We start from the raw sequence: 21,832 nt of genomic DNA, 5'->3' as shown, positions 1-21,832 counted from the left end.
CTGTCTGCTCAGCCTCACCACAAGTCTGAGCTCTGAACATCGTCCCCATAGTACAGGTGACAAATCTGAGGCTTAGGGAGAGAAAGTGGCTCACCCCAAGATCAGGGCAGTGGGAGGATTCGAGCCAGCCCTTCAAAGTCCACGCTCCTCCTTGCAACCTGGTCCTCCTGCCCTGGACACAGGCCGAGGGACCCAGCCTTTCACACTCTTCCCAGACTCAGCAAGGTGAAAATGTAAGCATGCCTTTCTCCAGATCCCTTACAGGGGTGGCCTGTAAGCCCACAGTGACAGAGAGCCAGGAGCCGAGGTGGCTAATGTCTTACAGTTCAGAATCACCCTAAAAGGTGTTTTCCTGGGACATCCCCTGTGAGCCTGTATGACTGGGAGCCACAGGGGAAGGCCCATCTGCTTGAGCAGCAGAACCTGGACAACTTCCTGGTGCGTCCTCCCATCTACTGAAGGGCTCCCAGGAGACCTGTCTGTGCTCACTGTCTGTGGTCTGAGAGGGGCAGGGACACCATGGGACTTGTGAGCTGCCGTCCTTGTTGCTAGGGGTGATAGGCTGAACAGGAGCTCTGCCGGAGCTAACAGCCATCTCTCCTCCCACTCCTCTACAGCTCCCTTCATCAGATTAGTCCAGGGTTGGGAGCCTGTGAGCTCACAGGGCAGGGGAATATACAGAGGCCTCTGCAAACCTGTGGGGTTCACATGGTGAGTGATGTGGTGAGATCCAAGGTCAAGGGCTGGCCAATTTCTGAAACCTTATTCATGCCTTCATACCAGGACGGTAAGTCCTATGACACGGCCATTTAAAAAGATCTCTAACATTCTTTGTGATAATGAGTTAATCCCAAGGTATAGGTAATAATTAACTTACATACACATTCTATTATGGGGGTATTTTATTTTATTTTTTAATGGGGAACTTTTAATTTTTATTTCTTTATTTATTTTCGGCTGTGCTGGGTCTTCATTACCACTAGGGCTTTTCTTTAGTTGTGGCAAGCAGGGGTTGCCCTGTAGTTATGGTGCGTGGGCTTCTCATTGCGGTGGCTTCTCTTGCTGTGGAGCGTGGGCTCTAGAGCTCAGCCTCAATAGCTGTAGCTCGGAGTCTCAGTTGCCCCTGGGTATGTGGGATCTTCCCATACCAGGGATCGAACCTGTGTCCCCTGCACAGACAGGCAGACTCTTTACCACTGAGCCACCAGGGAAGCCCCCTGGGAGTACTTCAAAGTGAATCATCACAAGAGTAGTTTGACCCCTAAGTGCGTTCCTGAACCAGCAGCATGGGCGCCACCCAGGAACACATTAGAATTGCAGACCCTCAAGCCCTTCTCCAGACATGGAAGAGAATCTGCACTTTAGCAAGATCCCCAGGTGATCTGTATGCACATGTGGAATTTTTAAAAGAAGGTATAATCATAACTCTCATAAAACATAAAATGAATCTGGGTCAAAGATTTTATTTAACTCATTAATTAACGAGGAAACCACTAAGATGTTCTAATCACTTAGAGGAGAATGCAAAGAGTAGACACAAATATAGGTCATCAGGAATCTGAATTAATTTACAAATAGGGTACATTACTGGAAAAAAAAATCCACAGAGCAATAATCAATTGCATTGCATTAGATACAATTTACATGTCTATGCTGCTGCTGCTGCTAAGTCACTTCAGTCATGTCCGACTCTATGCGACCCCATAGACGGCAGCTCACCAGACTCTGCCGTCCCTTGGATTCTCCAGGCAAGAACACTGGAATGGGTTGCCATTTCCTTCTCCAATGTATTAAAGTGAAAAGCGAAAGTGAAGTCGCTCAGTCGCCTGGACAAACATAATTTCCATAGCCATCAATTTTTCTACAACTTCAAAGTTGTAAAATATCTGAGATAATGAAAGATGGAAAAAAAACAAAACAAAAGCCAGAAGCATCTTTGGACAGGATACCCCGTAATCTCTGTCTTTTTCCTCTTTCTTTCCCTCCCTCCCTCCCTCCCACCCTATCTTAGTCTTTCCCAATTTTTCTTGACACATAATAAAGTTTGATAAGCCCTGTCCTACACCAATTCTGTCTTCCGGCATGCCCGGACCCGATAACCTCTACAGATCATGACTAGAGGGAACTTTTTAGCAAATCTCAGTGCTTTCAGGGCTCTACTGGAGAATTAGCAGGTGGGCCAGACCAGGCTTCAGAGCAGCACTGGCTCAAATAACAGAGCAGAAATTCAGAGGCCTATAGGATCTGAGGTGCCACCTACTGCTGGTAGAGTTAATTTGTGTTCTCTAAAACACTTCATTTGGGACGCAAAGATAAAAATGTGTGTACTTGTCAGCTTTCATTTCTATCCTGTTGTTGTTGTTCAGCCGCTAAGTCATGTCTGACTCTTTGTGACCCCATGGACTGCAGCACGCCAGGCTTCGCTGTCCTCCACTATCTCCTAGAGGTTGCTCAAGTTCATGTCCATTGAGTTGGTAATGCCCCCCAATCATCTCATCCTCTGCCACCCTCTTCTTCTTTTGCCTTCAATCTTTCCCAGCATCAGGGTCTTTTCCAATGAGTCGGCTCTTCACACCAGGTGGTCAAAGTATTGGAGCCTCAGCCTTAGTATCAGTCCTTCCAATGAATACTCAGGGTTGATTTCCTTTAGGATGGACTAGTCTGATCTCCTTGCAGTCCAAGAGATCCTCAAGAGTCTTCTCCAACACGACAGTTCAAAAGCATCAGTTTTTCAGTGCTCTGCCTTTTATATGGTTCAACTCTCACATCTGCACCTGACAAACAGAAAAAAAAAAAAAAAAAAAAACCCTAACATTTCTACCCTAGGCAGGACCAATTGCACCAATTGGAAATTCATCTGCAGAGGCAGTGACTCCATACTCCAGCTTCTCCTCAGTATTAAGGGTCTGTTAATTAGTAGAGTGGATGTTAAAAAGGGGTTTTCATGGCACATGGGTAGTGAAGATACGTGAATTAGCTAGAATCTGGTGGCAACATTTCCAGCCTGAAGGAGGTATGAGAATGCAGTGAGCCAAGCAAAGGCTCCCCAGACTCGGTTCCTGAATGGTCTGTGTGTAGCCACTGACAGGGCAGGTTCTTCTCTGGCTGTTCTAACTGGAAGCATAGCCGAGCATTACTGTTGTCACTGTTGACTCAGGTAGAACTTTCATTGATGATGCCGTCAGAACATCTGAAAAGACAGAGACCCAGGTCCTCACTGAGCTCATGGGAGTTGCCTGGCTGGCTGGTTACTTGCAGCAACTGCCCACAGGTGGGAGTCCATTCTGCCTGTGACTTATCTTAATGGAACCTGGTGTTGAGGCTGAGGGAGACAATCTGAACTCTCATCTGTCCCTTAGCTTTTGCCTATCAGTATTTACAAAAAAGAACTACTCATTCTGTTTAAGTAGAGTGGCTTAGGGGCCTGGAGAATGGAGCAAATGGTTAGGATTTGCGGCTAGTTTTGTCGTTGCTCTTCTAGGGTAGATCATCGCAGAGGCTGAGAAACAGAATGGCAGAGAGCAGGTCTGGAGTTGAATCCCGGCTCCATTCCTCCATGGCCCTTAACTGAGCTGCTTGTTTACACCCTGCTGGGCACCAGGAATGGGGCTGGGGTTGTGAAAAACCCAGTGGATATGAATGTTGGGGGTTCATAGAATCAGGGAAGAGCATGAGATGAAACATCACAAATATTGTGTTGTAAGTTACCATCATGATAGCGCCATGGAAGGAAGATTTATTGTGCAAAGGACTATATAGGGGAAGACCTTTCCTTGTCTGAAGAATCAAAAGACTTCCCAGGAGAAGCAGAGACTTAAGAGTGAGTTGGAGGTAGAGGGTACTAATCAAGCAGAAGAAACAGCAGAGACAAAGGCCTTAAGGTGGGAGGGGTTTGGTCCACTCTAGAGATGCAAAGGGGCTTCCCAGGTGACGCTAGTGGTAAAGAACCCACCTGCCAATGCAGCAGACATAAGAGATGTGGATTCAGTCCCTGGGTTGGGAAGATCCCCTGAAGGAGGGCACGGCAACCCATTCCAGTATTCTTGCCTGCAGAATCCCCATGGACATAGAAGCCTGGTGGGTTATAGTTCATAGGGTCACAAAGAACTGGACGTGACTGAAGAGACTTAACACGCATGCACACACAGAGATGCAAAAAAGGCCCGTGTGAGCAGTGTCCCTCAGTTGTTTGTAGGCTGGCAAGCTACCTGGTGCACTGCTAAAAATGGACCTTCTTGAATCTCACTTCCAGAAATTCTGATTCCATGAGTTTAGGGTGGGGACCTACAGATTTGCATTTTTAACAACCACATCAGGAGGTGTCAGAGAGTAATGTTGCTTTGGGCCACACTTTGGATGATATTGTCATAGAGCCCGATGAGAGTGGCACAAAATAAATACAGCTCATTTAACTTCTCTATGTAGCTCTCAGTTCAAATCTAACACTGGGGTTGTAAGATGGCAAGAGGATTAGAGCAGTGGTATCCAGGGCCGAGCACAGAGCCTGACATGCGGCAGGTATTCAACAGATCATTGCATATCTGTTATTGTCCTTCTCTGATGTTCTGGAGGAGTGAGGACAAGGCTAGGAGTCAAATGATCTATAGTCCAGCCTCAAATGGGTCACTGACTTACCACCTCACCTTGGGAAAACCCCTCTCTTTCTGAGTGAGTAAACCACAGTTTCCCTATCTGTAAAAGGAAGAAAGTATGATCAGGTGACACTTAGCTCAACTATCATCTGCCATCTTGGATTGCCCACCTTGTGGGGCCCAGGGCTCCCACACCAAATTCAGTGATCCTTGACCTGGCTGCTCATTAGAACCATCAAGAAGGCTTTAAAAATACCAATTAGGGGACTTCCCTTGTGGTCCAGTGGTTAAGAGTCCGCCTGCAAATGCAGGGAACATGTGTTTGATCCCTGGTCTGGGAAGATCCCACATACTATGTGGGTCAAGTAAGCCCATGGGCTGCAACCTCTGGCCTGTGTGTGCTCTAGAACCCACATGCCTATAACAGGAGAAGCCACCAAAAGGAGAAGCATGTTCACTGCACCTAGAGAGTAGCCTCTGCTCACTGCAACTAGAGAAAGCCCGTGTGCAGCAATAAAGACCCAGTGCAGCCAAAAATAAATTAAAAATATATATATATACCAATACCAATTAGGGACTTCCCTGGCAGTCCAGTGGTTAGGACTCTGCATATCCAATGCAGGAAGCATGGATCTGATCCCTGGTCAGGGTAAGATTCTGTATGCTGCGTGGCATGGCCAAAAAAGTTTAAAATAAATAAATACCAATTAAATCAGAATCTCTTGAGGGTGAGTCCCAGGCATTGGTAACTTTTCAGCTCCCCAGGCAAATCCAATGAGAACCAGTGATCTAATTCCTTGAATCCCCCTTACTTACAGAAGGGTTTAAAAAGGGGCTTCAGAGAGCACCCCAGCTAATAAGAGCCTTAGACATTATCCAGCACTTCACCCTGACCCTGTTTTTTAAAAACAATTTTGATATAAAATTTTAAGAATCTTGTCTGAGAAAAATGAATATTGTTTAAACAAAATCAGGTAATTCAGAATGGCTTCTCACCTAACCCTGCCATCCCCAAAGGTCACGGTATTTGGTGTAATCAACTTTATTGAGGTATAATTTACATGCCATAAAATGCACACATTTAAACTGTATGGTTGGATGAGTTTTGACAAATGTATTTCCCTCCCCCTCACCCACTCCTCACCTCCCACTTCCCACCAACTCCCATGAGACAACACTTTAAAGAGTTTTCATTTTACCCTCTTGGGTGGTTTCCCCATGTCGTGATCTTTTCTTGATACTTTTTGATTTATCTATTTTAGATTTGGGGTCATATCATTAATCCTCAACCCGCATACTGCTGAAAGCAAAGAGGAACAGAACTAATAATTCCACAGAACAACAGGTGTTAACGGGTTTGTCCTGGGTCAATTGGGGGGATCTGGTTGAGCAAACATTCTCTATTGATGCCTATCATTGATGGCTGAGGATTCAACTTAGCTACCCCATCTCTAGCTCACTTCCTCTCCCCAAGTGTTGCTAATTCTGTTCCTATTTCAGTTTCCCTGTTGCTTAACTTTGAAATTTTAACTAATATTTGTAACCCTATATTGCTGGGCCCATTTGATAAGGATAGCTCTGTTTCCTGCCCCCCACTCCCATTTCTGTTCCCTTTTACCTCCTAATTTCTTTTCTCTTTTCTCTTTGTGTTTATCCTATCAAGGTTGATAGCATTTACTTCTATTTTGCAGTCATTATCAAGCCTTTCCTATTTTGTCTATGAAAGACCCAAGGCCCAGGGTTTACATTATGTTCATGATGCGACCTTTATCCTGTGAGCCTACAGTGTATATTGTGATTGATCATAGCTTCTGCATGTTTACACTATGGTTATCCCTGAGTCTCTCCCAGGAAGATGCTCCCAACATCAGCACTAAATGAATTCTCCTTTCTTACTCTTTATCAGTTCTTCTAAATCACCTCAAAATTTAGTTTCCTTCATATGCGAACCATTGATTACTGGTTGGAATTTTTTTGGGGGTGGATTTCCTTTTTTCCGGTTGGATTTTTTTTTCTTCCTCTCTCCTTCTTGGTGTTTCATCTTCCTCCTTGGTGTTTCATCTTCCTCCTTGGTGTTTCTCTTCCTTTCTCCAGTAAGAGAAATACTTGCCACTTCACCATATTCCTAAAATCATCCGGCCTCCTTTGATATACTGCTTGAAATCTGTTTCTTTCTTCTTTCTAGTTTTATTATACATGGGTCCCTGATTCTTTCCTCTTACCGTTCTGAGTGTTTCATGGGCTGGCTGCCTACCAGTCATCCTGGAATTCTTTTATATTAGATTGCTGGATTAATGCTACTAGTTTTTATCCTTCACAGTTTTCAAGTTGTTTTGCTGAAATACATGTTCAAATAACTTCTCAGAAAGGCAGCATGGGAGGTAATTTCTGAGTCCTTGAATATCTGAAAATGAGGGGTTTTTGGCCTTCACTCTTGACTAATAGTTTGGCTGGGTATAGAATTCCAGGTTCAAAGCCATTTATACTTAGCACTTACAGAATATTAGCAAAAAGATTAAAAACAGTCTCTGGCATGAGGCAACCAGTGTCAAATAAAAACTTTACAATCTACTGGACCCAACAAGTCACTGAACCTCTCTGTGCCTCAGTTTTCTCATCTATAAACAGAGATAAAAAAAAAAAAGTGCTAATTTATGGAGTTGTGATGAAGATTAATTTATGCATGAAAAGTGCTCAAAATAGTGCCTGCACATAGCAAACATAAATTTTGTTGTTGTCTAGTCTTTAAGTCATGTCCAGCTCTTTTACAAACCCCATGGACTATACCTGCCTGGCTTCTCTGTCCATGGAATTTCCTAGGCAAGACGCCATTTCCTTCTCTAGGGGACCTTCCTGACCTAGGGATCAAACCTGCATCTCCTACTTTGGCAAGCGGATTCTTTACCACTGAGCCACCAGGGAAGCCAAGCATCAACAGTAAGCTATTATTCTTCTGTCTTCTATTGAAACTGATGAGAATTACAGCATCAGTCTGATCCTGCTTCACTGTCAGTCAAAGACACATGTTCTGATTCCTTGTAAGTCAATGTTCTGGTCTCTGTAGAAATGTTCAGAATTTTTTCTAAACTTTGATTTTTGATTTTTTAAAATTACTTCTTTGACTACTACTTCTGCTTCATTGACTAAGCTAAAGTCTTTGACTATGTGGATAACCATAAACTATGGAAAATTCTTAAAGAGATGGGAATACCAGACCACATTACCTATCTCCTGAGAAACCTGTATGCAGGTCAAGAAACAACAGTTAGAGCCAGACATGGAACAACAGACTGGTTCAAAATTGGGAAAGGAATTCAACAAGGTTGTATATTGTCATACTGTTTATTTAACTTTTATGCAGAGTACATCATGCAAAGTACTGGGATGGATTAATCACAAGCTGGAATCAAGATTGCCTGGAGAAATATCAACAACTTCAGATATGCAGACGATACCACTCGAATGGCAGAAAATGAAGAGGAACTAAAGAACCTCTTGATGAAGGTGAAAGGGAGAATGAAAAAGTTGGCTTAAAACTCAATATTTGAAAATTAAGATCATGGCATCCAGTCCCATCACTTTATGGCAAATAGATGGGGGAAAGGTGGAAACAGCAACAGATTTTATTTTCTTAGTTTCCCAAATCACTGCAGACAGTGACTGCAGCCACAAAGTTAAGACACTTGCTCCTTGGAAGAAAAGCTATTACAAACCTAGACAGCATATTAAAAAGCATATTAAAGATACATTGCTATGTTGCAAAGGTCTGTATAGTCAAAGCCATGGTTTTTTTCCCAGTAGTCATGTACAGATGTGAGAGTTGGACCATGAAGAAGGCTGAGCACTGAAGAATTGATGCTTTTGAGCTGTGGTGCTGGAGAAGATTCTTGAGAGTCCCTTGGACAGCAAGGAGATCAAACCAGTCAATCCTAAAGGAAATCAACCCTGAATATTCATTGGAAGGTCTGATGCTAAACTGAAGCTCCAATACTCTGGCTACCTAATGCGAAGAGTCAACTCATTGGAAGAGACCCTGATGCTGGGAAAGACTGAAGGCAGGAGGAGAAGCGGATGACAGAGGATGAGATGGTTGGATAGCATCATCGACTCAATGGACTGAGTTTGAGCAAACTCTGGGAGATGGTGAAGGACAGGGAAGCCTGGTGTGCTGAAGTTCATGGGGTTGCAAAGTTGGACCTGACTTAGTGACTGAACAACAGCAACAATTTATGCTAAGCTTTAGCAAGGATTATTTACTTAGTCCTCATGCAAATTGGGTTGGTCTTGTTTTATCTCCATTTTATAAGAAAGACCTTACAGCAAGGAGGTGGCTAGAATCTGGACTCAGAGGATTCTTATGTCTAATGTCTAATGTCTTAACTCTCAGATCTGACTCTTCTCTCTGATTTTTCCAAATGCCCCTGGAGGCATTTCTACAGGGGACACCCCTGTAAGCACAACCCTGGCCCATGGCCTGGCACAATCCTGGACCCATTCAGCTCCCATCATCTTGATCTTGGCTCCTCAAGAGCCACATGGGCATGTAGCTCCTCAAGGGTCACTCTCCCCTCCTCCTTCTGTCTAGCCCACCCTCTCTGAGCATGGCACAGATCGAGCATGCTGGCAGCTTCCCAGGGACAGTTCATAGGAAAGACTCAGGTGCTGCCTGATCACAGTGAGTGCTCCCTAATCATCAGGGAGCACTGTCTTTACTGTAACTGAAGTCTGCTTCTCAGGAAAGGGGTGGTGGCAGCACAGGCAGGGCCCAGGTGTGCACACGAAGATCTGTTCGGAGACCCAGTGCATCATTGGCTGGTGGTATAAACAGCTGCTGAGGCCTTGCCTGGAGAAAGCTGGGAGATGGAGGAGGTGAGAAGGAAGCCCACATCTCTGGGCCCAACAGGAAGCCCGGCAGGCATATTCAGATGGAAACCAGCTATAACTGGGTAGTACCTCTGGGGCCCCCTTGCAGGGTGGCTGGCTCAGTGGTGAGAGGCCCGTGGCCGGAAGATGAAGTGGTGACGAGGTGACAGACAGGAGGCCCTGCAGGCGGGGAGACAGGCGGGTGATCACAGTGCGTGTTTCATTAGCTACCAACTGAGGATTTGCGGAACTTTCCTTTGCTGTCTCAGCAGGTAGCTAGATTTTTAAAAATAAATTCCAGGACATCAAGCTCAAATTTCCAGAGCAGCGTCCCCAGGCCCCAGGCTGGCACAACTGTGTGATGAGCAGAGTTCATTCACCTAAGCCTTACCTTAGGTGCCCTCCTCCCCTGCTCAGAGCTCTCACCTCTCAGATCTTGGGCATTTCCTTGTATTCCCCCAGGAGCTTTTGTCCAAGCAAATCCCAGTCCTTCTGTGGCCTGCTCCCAGCTGCCAGCTTCAGGTCTTCTCAGCATCTCATACCAAAGTTGCATGGGGCTGGGGGAGCAGTGCCATGGAAAGGCCAGGTATAGAACAGAACCGATGGGTCAAGGCTCGTGGCTTAAGGTTTCACCATCCCCAAGGACATCTGGGAACCCCCAAAGGAGTCAGATCCTCTAATGGTGGGACATCCAGCAGCTGGACCATCTCTACAGGAAAACACTCAGCACAAAGCATGCTTGTCCATGACAGCGGGTCCCAGAGCTAGAATTCCAGAGCCGAGAAGAGCCCGCAGGATGTCCTATCTCACTCCTTCCATTTTAAAAGATCTGGGGACCAAGCCTCAGGGAAGTGAGGTGACTTGCTCTCTCTCTCTAACACATCTAGGAAGCTGCTGAGACACTGAGCCAACATTCAGTTTCCTGGGGCGTGGCCCTGACCGGCCACAGGCAGCCAACTGAGCATGGGCAGCTTTCCCCAGCCGGGGAACCACCAAGAATTCCATGCAGGCCACCCAGATTCCTGGCAGCTGCCAGCCCCACCTCAGCCCTGACCTGGTGGCCTGGGCCGCTTCCCTGCCAACTCCATGTTCCCACTTGGAGCTGAGCAGTCTGAGTCTCCAATCGTTCCAGACACAACAAGGACTGAGCAGTTCTACTCTGGCTCGCCAGGAGGGTTTGCAGCCAAGCCGAGCTCCTCCAGGGGCAGAGAGCTGACCGGGACGTCAGACACAGCTTGCCTTTGGCTATCCCCAAGGTCATGTCTGCTCTACTCTGGCTGTTTTACCAGCTCAGCCACCCCTGTCAGAGTCTCCTCTCCACCTGGGCCTACCCCACCCTCCAGGTCTCATTGTTGCTTTATCCATGGAGCCACTGCTCCCTTGGTCTGTAACATATTCTTTTGCTGTCCCCTCCAGCTTGCCTTTCTACATCATCAAATATAGTAGTGCTGTATCCCCATTCAACCTTCACCTTCAAGTTCCAATAGCACTTTGTGTGCTCTGTATAACAGATTTAGTGCTTTGTTTTACTTTACGTACTCCATTCTTGACTGTGAGCTGTCACTGTGATTTGGTTTCAGTTACTTACACTTCAGAATCTAGCTCACTGTCTGAGCAAACATGCTGTTTGGTGAATGAGAAAAAAGATGGACAGAGGGATGGATGAATGGATATTGGATGGATGATGTATGTCAGTTCAGTTCAGTCGCTCAGTCATGTCCGACTCTTTGAGACCCCATGGACTGCAGCACGTCAGGCCTCCCTGTCCATAACCAACTCCTGGAGTTTACTCAAACTCATGTCCATTGAGTCAGTGATGCCATCCAACCATCTCATCCTCTGTTGTCCCCTTCTCCTCCCACCTTCAATTTTTCCCAGCATCGGGGTCTTTTTAAATGAGTCAGTACTTTGCATCAGGTGGCCAAAGTATTGGAGTTTCAGCTTCACCATCAGTCATTTCAATGAATATTCAGGACTGATTTCCTTTAGGATGGACTGGTTAGATCCCTTTGCAGTCCAAGGGACTCTCAAGAGTCTTCTCCAACACCACAGTTCAAAAGCATCAATTCTTCTGTGCTCAGCTTTCCTTATAGTCCAACTCTCACATCCATACATGACTACTGGAAAACCATAGCTTTGACTAGATGGACCTTTGTTGGTAAAGCAATGTCTCTGTTTCTTGATATGCTGTCTAGGTTGGTCATAACTTTTTTCCCAAGGCGCAAGTGTCTTTTATTTTCATGGCTGCAGTCACCATCTGCAGTGATTTTGGAGCCTCCCAAAATAAAATCTGTCATAGTTTCCTCTGTTTCCCCATCTATTTGCCATGAAGTGATGGGATCAGATGCCATGATCTTAGTTTTCTGAATGTTGAGCTTTAAGCCAACTTTTCCACTCTCCTCTTTCACTTTCATCAAGAGGCTCTTTCTTCTTCACTTTCTGCCATAAGGGTGGTGTCATCTGCAAATCTGAGGTTATTGATATTTCTCCCAGAAATCTTGATTCCAGCTTGTGCTTCATCCAGCCTGGCATTTCATATGATGTACTCTGCATATAAGTTAAATAAGCAGGGTGACAATATACAGCCTTGACATACTCCTTTCCCTATTTGAAACCAGTCTGTTGTCATGTCCAGTTCTAACTCTTGCTTTCTGACCTGCATACATATTTCTCAAGAGGCAGGTCAGGTGGTCTCTTTAAGAATTAAGTATGTATGGATAAATGGATGTCAGCTGGTGGCTGGCTGAATACAAGAATGAAAGAATAAAAGGATAAATGGATGGATGCTAAATAAACAAATAGGTGGACAGATGTCGGACAAATGGATGGGTGGATGTTGGCTAGCTGGCTGGCTGGCTGGCTGGCTCTATAGATGGATGGATAGAAGGAAGGATAGAAGGATGACTGGGTGAATAAATGGAATGATGGAAGAAAGAATTAGTGAATAGATGGATGGATGGGTAGAAGAAAGAAAGGAAGGATGAGTGGATGGATGGATGGTTCATCCATTTGATAGGACAGCCAAAGACCTCTTATCTCATATATGTGGGATTTCTATTTTCCCATTGCAGAGCTACTGAAGGTCCAAAGTACAAGGTTTTGTTTTGTTTTGTTTTCCAGAGAAGCTCTCTGTCCCTCGTGTCCTCCTAAGCCAATTCAGAGAGAAGAAAGCAAGAGTTTTTGGCCCCACTTGATGGATAAGGAAATTGAGATCTAGAGTCATTTAGGATTCATTCATGGATACCCAGCTAGTTTAAAGCAGAGTGAAAATCAGACCTCTAGCTTCTCGACTCTCAGGTCTGAGCTACATATGTATGTGTACATATATAACTTTAATGAAGCATCTGAGAGTAAATTTAGAGACTTTTGCCTCTAAGTAGTTCAGCATGTGTTTACCCAGTCTTTCTATTTTACAATCATGGTATAGTTATCAAAAATCAGGAAATTAGCCATTCTACAGTAGTATTTCATCTGCAGACCTTATTTAGACCAGCTGACCCACTAATATCCTTTTCCTATCCAGGCTCCAATGCAGGGTCCCATGTGCATTTGGTTGCTGAATTACTTTAATCTCCTTTAATTGGAAACTGTTTCTCAGCTTTTAAAAAAATTTTCATGACCTAACATTTTTAAGAGAATCAGCCAGTTATTTTTCAGATGCCCCTTGATATGGGCTTGTCCGATGATTCCTCTTGATGAGATTTGGGTTACTCAACATTGGCGGGCTGCCACAGAAACGATGCTCTCCTTCCCGGGGCGTCATCTCAGGAAGGACACGATGATTCGTTCCCTCACTGGTGAAGTTATCCTTGGTCCCCGAGAGGTGGTGTCTGCCAGTTTTCTCCAGCGCAAAGTTATTCTCTTTCCCTTTGTAAAATGGTATCATATGAGAAGCTATTATGAGACTACGTAAGTGTTTTGCTTCTCATGATACATTTGCCCACAAGTTTAGCATCCATTGATGTTTCTTGCCTAAAACAGCTATCATCCTGCTGCTGCTACTGCTGCTAAGTCGCTTCAGTCGTGTCCGACTCTGTGCGACCCCATAGACGGCAGCCCACCAGGCTCCCCCGTCCCTGGGATTCTCCAGGCAAGAACACTGGAGTGGGTTGCCTGCATGAAAGTGAAAGTGAAGTCGCTCAGTCGTGTCCGACTCTTAGCGACCACATGGACTGCAGCCTACCAGGCTCCTCCGTCCATGGGAAAGGTGATTGTCTAATTCCAACATTCCTTCTACAGGTGGAAGAAGGAATAGAATAGAAGGACATTCCTTCTATTAGGTGGAATCCTTTTTTAAATAAGAGTTTTTTTCTTCTCTCTGATTTATTCAGTCATTTATCTATATCAGTATAGAGTCAGAGGTTCCTCCTTTACTGTGGGTTAAAATATATTACTATAATTAATTAGTAAATTAACATTTTATCTTGAAATAATTCTAGACTCCCAGGAAGTTGCAAAGACAGCATATAAGGTCTCGTGTACCCTTTGTTCAGTTTCTTTCAATGGTTGTGTCTTACACAACTGTAGTGCAAGGTTAAAGCCAGAGAACTGCATTGGTGCAATATGTGTGCATAATTGTGTCATTTTATCATGTGTGTGCATTCATGGAACCACTGCAGTCAAGATACAGCTTGACCATCTCGAAGATCTGCCTGGGCTCTTCTTCTACACTCAGGCCTCTCTGTCTCCCCAACCATCCCCTGCTCATGGCAATTATCCATTTGTTCTCCATCTCTGTACTTATATCACTTCAAGAACATTACATAAATGAAATAACTCAGAGTGTGACCTTTGGAGACAGGATTTTTTGCTCAGCATAACATCCTTGAGGTTCATTCAAGTTATGTGTCTCAAAATCTCATTCACTTTTATTGCTGGGTAGTGTTCCATGGTATGGAGTTACCAAGTTTGTTTAGCCATTCACCTTTTGAAGATATTTGGTTGTTTCCAATTTGGGGCTATTACAAATACAGCTGCTGTGAAGTCATGTACAGTACAGGTTTTTGTACGGACATGTTTTCCTTTCTCTGGGCCAAGTTCCCAGAAGTGTAATTGCTAGGTTGTATGGTCAGTGTATGTTTAGATTTGGAAGAAACCACCAAACTTTTCCACAGTGGCTATGCTATCTTTGTTTCCATCAGCAGTGTATGAGTGCTCCTGTTTCTCTGTATTCTCGACATTAGTATTGTGACCTTTTAAAAAAAGTTTTAGCCATTCTCCTAACTGTGTAGTGATAATCTCACTGTGACCTTAATTTGTATTTCCTTATTATTTTTAAAATTTTTACTGAAATATAGCTTATTTACAATATTGTGTTAGTTTCAGGTATACAGCAAAGTGATTCAGTAATACATGTATATGGATATATATTCTTTTTCAGATTATTTTCCATTACAGGTTATTATAAGATATTGAGTATAGTTTGCTATGCCATAGAGTAGGTCCGTGTTGGTTATCTACTTTATATATAGTATTGTGCATATTTTAATCCCAAACTCCTAATTAATTTGCATTTCTTTAATGGCTAATGCTACTTCCCTGGTGGTTCAACGATAAAGAGTCAGCCAGCAATGCAGGAGACCTGGGTTCAATCCCTGGGTTGGAAAGATCTCCTGGAGAAGGGAATGGCAACCCATTCCAGTATTCTTGCCTGGAGAATTCCCTGGACAGAGGAGCCTGGTGGACTACATTCCATGGAGTTGCAAAGAGTCGGACACAACTGAGAGATGAACATTTCATTTCATTTCAGTGATGTCTAACGTCTCTTCATGGCTTATTTGCCATCCATGCCTCCTTGTTGGTGCAATGTCTCTTCATGTCTTTTGCCCACTTTGTACTTGGATTGTTTCGTTACTTACTGTTGAAAATGAAAGTGAAGTCACTCAGTCATGTCCGACTCTTTGCGACCCCATGGACTGTAGCCCACCAGGCTCCTCTGTCCGTGGGATTTTCCAGGCAAGAATACTGGAGCGGGTTGCCATTTCCTTCTCCAGGGACCGACTGTTGAGTTTCGACAATTTGTTATATCTGAGTAGGAATCCTTTGTCAGATAGGTGTTTGCAAATATTTCTCCCTTATTACTTATTTTAGTGTTCAACTTGCCCTTATTGACCTTTAAAAGAAAGTTTTCAAGGTGTTTGAAAGTTGTTTTCTTTAGACCTACCATGCGCTTGCTGGCACTTGTCAAGAGCTGTGAATATATAAGACATAGGCAGGGTCCTTGCCCATGAAGGGCTCAGTCTAGTGTCCAAGAGCAGAGAACAAAACAGATCATTTCAACACAGTGCAGTCAACGGCACGGAAAAGACATGGATGGTGTGGGACCACCAAGGTGAGGAAGATTGGTCAGGGGAGCCGGAAGGATGAGTCTGCTCCTGTGGGCGGGAAAAGAGCCACGGGTGATCAGAGTAGAAGAGCTCACACAGACGACCTTGAGTAGTTCAAGTACATCAAGTTCAAGTAGTTCATGGCAGCAGGGCTAGGAGGCCAGAGAGCACCGTGGGGCAAGTGCTTTGTGGAATCCCTTGGAATTGGGTTGGCATCTCTGAAGGCCCTCCCCTGTCCTGTGACCTTGGACAAGGTCCGTTAACATTTCTCAGGCTCAGTTTTCTCACAGGCAAAATAAGTTTGGTAGTGCCTACTTCCTGAAGACTCTGGGAGGACAGGAAATAATGAACGTGAAGCATTCAGCTCTGTACTAGGGAAGGAGGGAGGGCTAGGTGCTTGGAGAAGCCACTGGAAAAACTGAGCTGGATTGGCTCATGGGAGGGAGTTCCTCCCGGGTCCTGGCCCTTCCTGAGGGCCTCTCCCTTGGGCCCATCCGTCCCGTGGTTCATCTTGCTGAGGGAAAGTGCGAACCTTGCCCCACGCCAGATGCCTCTCCCTGTACCCAGGGCCGCACCAGGGCCCCGGGAAGGTCTCCACCACTTCACACACACTTCCTCTGGCTCCTCCCGGCAGTGCGGAAGCCTCCCTGGGCCATCAGCCCAACACTCTCTTTCTCAGCAGCCTTTCTTGGAAGTGTTGTTTATTTTCCGTGTCTCTACCTCCTCGCCTCCCTGTCACTGTTTCAGTCCCTGCGGTCTGGCTCCCCGCCACCCACACCCCAGGGACTTCCCTTGTCAAGGTCACCGTGGCCTCTGTGCCCCTGACAGGCTTTAACTCTCTCACCTGGCCTCCCTGCAGCATTCGAGAAGGCTGGCCACTTCCCCTCTTGCGCTTTTCTTCCAGCCTGGCTCTCAAGGCTGAACCCTTGCACGACTTTTCCTGCTGTTGCCACGGGACCCTCTGTTGAGGTCCCCCTCAGGTTCCTCTCTGTACCCACCTCTGACATGAGGCATCTCCAAGGGTCATCCCCCAGCTCACTGTCCTCAACATCTTCGCATCCCTTTCTGGTGATTATCTGATCTCTATTCAAGCTTCCTGTTAGTTTCTTCAGTCTGAAGCCTCTCGGGTCTCTACCATGAACTCCAGACCATTGCATCCAACTGTCTAGTCAAAATCTATCTATACCTCAAACCCATCGTGAGTACAACTATGGTCACCCTCCTCCCCAGACCAGCTCCACCTCTGCAGTATTCCATCTTTCATTGAACCCACATCACAGTCTTCTAGCTGTCACGAACAGAATGAAAAAACACAGGGAACGGGGCAGTTGGAGAGGCGAGCGATGACTTTGTTGTCCACTTAGGCACCAGGGATAGGGATGCCAGGGAGCAGCTGTCAGTGTGTGGCTGGGGTGTGGGGAAGGAATCGGGAAGGAGACACGGTTTGCTGACATTCTGGAAATCACAGCCCTTTCCCAGGAGCCCTTCAGCCAGATCACCCTTGCAGGCTCAGGCCTCCCACCTTGAGGACTGTAGTGAGGGTGCAATGATCTACGAGGGCAGAGAAGGAAGGAAGGAAAGAAGGGCTCCTCTTGGTTAAGCAAGAGGGAAGGAGATAACCAGCTGAGAGGGAACTGGGAGGCTGGCAGGAAGAGCTCTGTGGACTTAGGGTTGGGAGGCAAAGGATTAGGCACCAGAATAAGAGGCACCTTATTCTGTGTGTTTACGAGGTTTGCAGAAGAAAGACCGAGTTACCCTGCACCCCACTCCTGATTATGAATGTGTGAATTTCCACTTCCTGCCTTAATCTGAGAAAGGCAGGCGGGAGGGACCATTAATGACAAAGGTAAGATAAACGACAACAAAAAAAGATAATAATGAAAACTACCTTTGACAGGAAAAGAGTGAAAAGGGGGTGTTTGTTATGCAAAAAAGAGAAAGCAGGCAATTGTCCTATTTGACTGATGCACAACAAACATTTACTGAGGACACACTAACGCTTAGCCCTTCAGATTCATGTCATTTTATCTTCACTGCTCTTGTGTGTGGTACATGGTTTTACCCCATTTTACAGATGAGGAAACTGAGGCTCAGGAAGATGACTTAATTTGGTTTTGGTGGTGGTTTATGATTCTGACAACTGTGTTCTTTTTGTTGTAGTTTTGTTCAGGATTTATCTTTAAAAATAAAGTGATACAGTCACGTAGTTTAAAAGTTAGCTAGTTCCACAAGATGTGTTAAGGAGACTAGCATTCCTCAGCCTCACTCCCTCATACACAAGTACTTGCAACTTTTTTTTAAAATAACTTTTTATTTTGTATTGGAGTATAACTGATTAATAATGTCGTGATAGTCTCAGGTGAACAGCAAAGGGACTCAGCCATACACATACATGTATCCATTCTCCTCCAGACTCCGCTCCTATCCAGGCTGCCACATAACACTGAGCAAAGCTCCCTGTGCTATGGTAGGTCCTTGTTGATTATCCATTTTAAATATAGCAGCGTGTACATGTCCATCCCAAACTCCCCAAGGATCCCATCCCCCATCCTTATTCCAGCAATCATAAATTCACAACTTTTTAAAATAGATTCATTCAATACTTACTTCTGTATCTCTATAGAACATGCTTTCTATCGCTATGTCTTGATGCTTCTATTTCAGCCATTGTTAATTGACTTTCCTTCATGGAAGAGTGGGTTTTAGCTCTTCCCCTCACACACATACAATCAGTATACATATTCACACATCCTAGCCTCCATCCTCCTAATACAGTCATGCAGTTAATTTGCTTAGATCCATCGTCAGTAGTGACACTATTATGACTAAGTCACAGCTACTTCTCAGAGCTGATTCAAGTAGTAAACTAGAATCCACTTCCTTTTCCTGACACCTTTTGTTTTCTTTGGAGCTGATCATTGCTTTTGTTTTCCCTGCTTGTTTCCACAGTTACCTATTAATTTATTAATTCGATGGGTGCTCCGAATGGCCACCAGTTGTCTAACAAGAGTCAGATACACGGATGTACACCATTTTCCCACCAGTTTCATTTCCATGAACAAGTGCGTTTCATGGGGTTCTCCCCAGTTGGGATTGGTCATTGTCTCGGTCTGGGTCATGGCTGCAATCCTGAGCTCTCCCATAGTCACCATTAGGGGGATTCCCTTTGCCTCCCACTACTTCATGTCTTCCTCTTTCTTAATTCAAATCCAACTCCCACTTTTGTTGGTACTTACATCTTTCAGGAGTTTCCTCACCAAAGTGTGTAGGACTAAATGTTCAGCCCTATGGGTCTTTCTTCCTGGGTTATTCATTTTCCTCAGGGAAGAGGCTCCCAGTATCTTGCCTGGACGGTGTACATTGAGATGCAGTTTACTAGGGGTAGCTGCTTGTTTTCAGACCTCCACTCTCAGCTGTGCCTCCTAACCCTCATCTCAGTACAGAGATTCTGTCTTATCTCCAGGCTATGGTCACATGAAGAAATGGACACTTGCCTAGCCATAAGGAGCAGATTCAAAGATGTAGGGTCCTTATTGCCTGTGAGTGAATTACTTTCACTCTGAAATTCATATTTTTGCCCACTCCCTTCACTCACTTCCAGAAGAACATGATGCTTCCAGTTCCTAAGACTTTTGAGGGTTCTGCTGTGTAAACCGGCAGAGAAGGCAATGGCACCCTACTCTAGTACTCTTGCCTGGAAAATCCCATGGACGGAGGAGCCTGGTGGGCTGCAGTCCATGGGGTCGCGAAGAGTCAGACACAACTGAGCGACTTCACTCTCACTTTTTGCTTTCATGCACTGGAGAAGGAAACGGCAACCCACTCCAGTGTTCTTGCCTGGAGAATCCCAGGGATGGGGGAGCCTAGTGGGCTGCCGTCTATGGGGTCGCATGGAGTTGGACACGACTGAAGCGACTTAGCAGCAGCAGCTGTGTAAACCAGGGTGGGTTTCAGGTTTTCCCAGTCCCACTTTAGAGATCTTGATATTTTCCTACTAAGGTGGTTGCCACTTGTCCACTTGCTTTCCAGCCTCCAAAATTTCGTGACTTTTGTCTCTTCTCTTATGCTCCACATCTTTATGCGTTTATGCCTTCTACCATCTAACTCTACGATTACCTGGGAATCTGAGGCTGCTGCTCTCTCCCCAGATGCAGGTGTCTGTTTGCTGATTGTGGGCAAGTCCTGTATGCGTGAGTTACTTCTCAGCCACAAGAATTTCTCAGAGAGAAAGGAAATGAGCTTTTTGGTGCGAAATCAACACATTTCCCACATAGGAGTCAAGACACCTAGACCTCAACTGACTTGGTTGCTACCTTCCTGGGCAACCTCAAGTGGGTCATTTTACTGTGTGTTTTTTTTTTTTTCTCTCTCTGGTTCTCAGTGCTCCCATCAGTAAAACATTACAAATGTCAGCTGCAAGCCCGCATGAAGATAATGGGAACTGAATGAGATGCAGAAATGCAGGGAGATACAGTTCTCTGCATAGTTTCAGGCAATACAGATGATCATTTCTAGTCTCTAATTTAGGAAGCACCGAGTCTGTGCTAGATCCTCCGAATTCAGGAATGGGAAAAGCAGGTCCTTTTCCCTGGAAAAGCTCATGGCACAGTAGAGGAGACAGTGAGCATGCAGGGTATACATGAATTCACAGCAAAGGGAGAGACCAACTCTGCCCACTGGGGAGGGGATTAGAGAACTTCGTAGGAGCTGGGAAAGACTGCACCATTCAGAGAATAAGAAGAAAGTGTTCAAACAGAAGGACTAGGATGAGCAAAGAAAAGAGACACGAATCCGCAGGGCAGGAGAAGAGAGCTGTAGTGTCTTGGGGTTGGAGCTATGTGGCTGGAGGTGCCTGGCTCAAGCATGCCATCTATGCCGTACTCTTCTCTGTGATCCAGAGATGGTTTTCCCCTGGGAAGAAGCATGGTTGCTTCTTCCTGAGGGCAGGTCCCCTGTGGCAGCAACATGAAAGGTGGCCCAGAGATAGGCCAGCTGGAGCCCAGAGATCTGTCAGCATGCTGGTCCCACATACCAGGGTAAGGGTGATGTGGCCTCCAGTAGGGCAGAGCAGGGGAGGTGGAGAGGAGACTATCAGCTTCTAGAGATATGTTGGTGTTGCTTAGTCACTAAGTCATGTCCAACTCTTTTGTGACCCCACAGACTAATACTCTCCAGGGTCCTCTGTCTATGGCATTTTCTCGGCAAGAATACTGGAGTGGGTTGCCATTTCCTTCTCCAGGGGATCTTCCCTATCCAGGTATTGAACCCGCATTTCTTGCATCTCCTGCATTGGCAGGCAGATTCTTTACCATTGAGCCAACTTGGAAGACCTCACAAGATCTATGGGCCCAAATCATCAGGACTTGGTAATTACCTGGGTGGAGGGGATGAGAGAGGTTGAGGAGTCTAGACTGACTCTTGGGCATTCAGCTCTGCTGGCTGGCTGGCTAGTGGGGCTGTCCCCCAAGCCAGGGGTGTACAGAAGGGAGAACAGGCTGTGCAGAGGAAAACAAGAGAAGATAAAGGGATTTGATGTGGGCACTGGGAGTGTGACAGGCCTGTAAGACACAAGAGAGGATGACAATGAGGGAGCTGAATGTGTGAGTCAAGAGAAGGACTAGAGCAAGAAGCCATCTGGGCACAAGTCATCCAAGCAGAACCAAGACCATCATCATCACCATCATTATACCAATATCATTACCTTCATCATGACTGCCAGTTGTACCACCATGACCATCCAATCCACCATCTGCACCTCCACCACCACCTTATCCACCACCAGCCTGCTCTCTGAAGATTATTCTGTTCCCCCAACTTCCCAGAAATGATTTCTTCCAAGACAGAGATAAATCACCTGGGCCCAGGCCTGCCCATAGCAGACTTTCAGAAACTCTGACCATTACAACCAACTAGTGACAAGCAGACACCAGTGTCAGGAAAAACAGGTCCCTGGCTCCGTGCCCACCACATCCAGCCTGCCCAGGGTATCACTTGAATGGCTGGTACATCCACCCTCAGCCAGGCCCTCGGCCCGCCGAAGATGTGCTCTGG

This window comes from Bison bison, unplaced genomic scaffold (assembly GCF_000754665.1).
Source record: "Bison bison bison isolate TAMUID 2011002044 unplaced genomic scaffold, Bison_UMD1.0 scf7180017864034, whole genome shotgun sequence".
NCBI lineage: Eukaryota > Metazoa > Chordata > Mammalia > Artiodactyla > Bovidae > Bison > Bison bison.
This window is presented reverse-complemented; position numbering follows the sequence as displayed.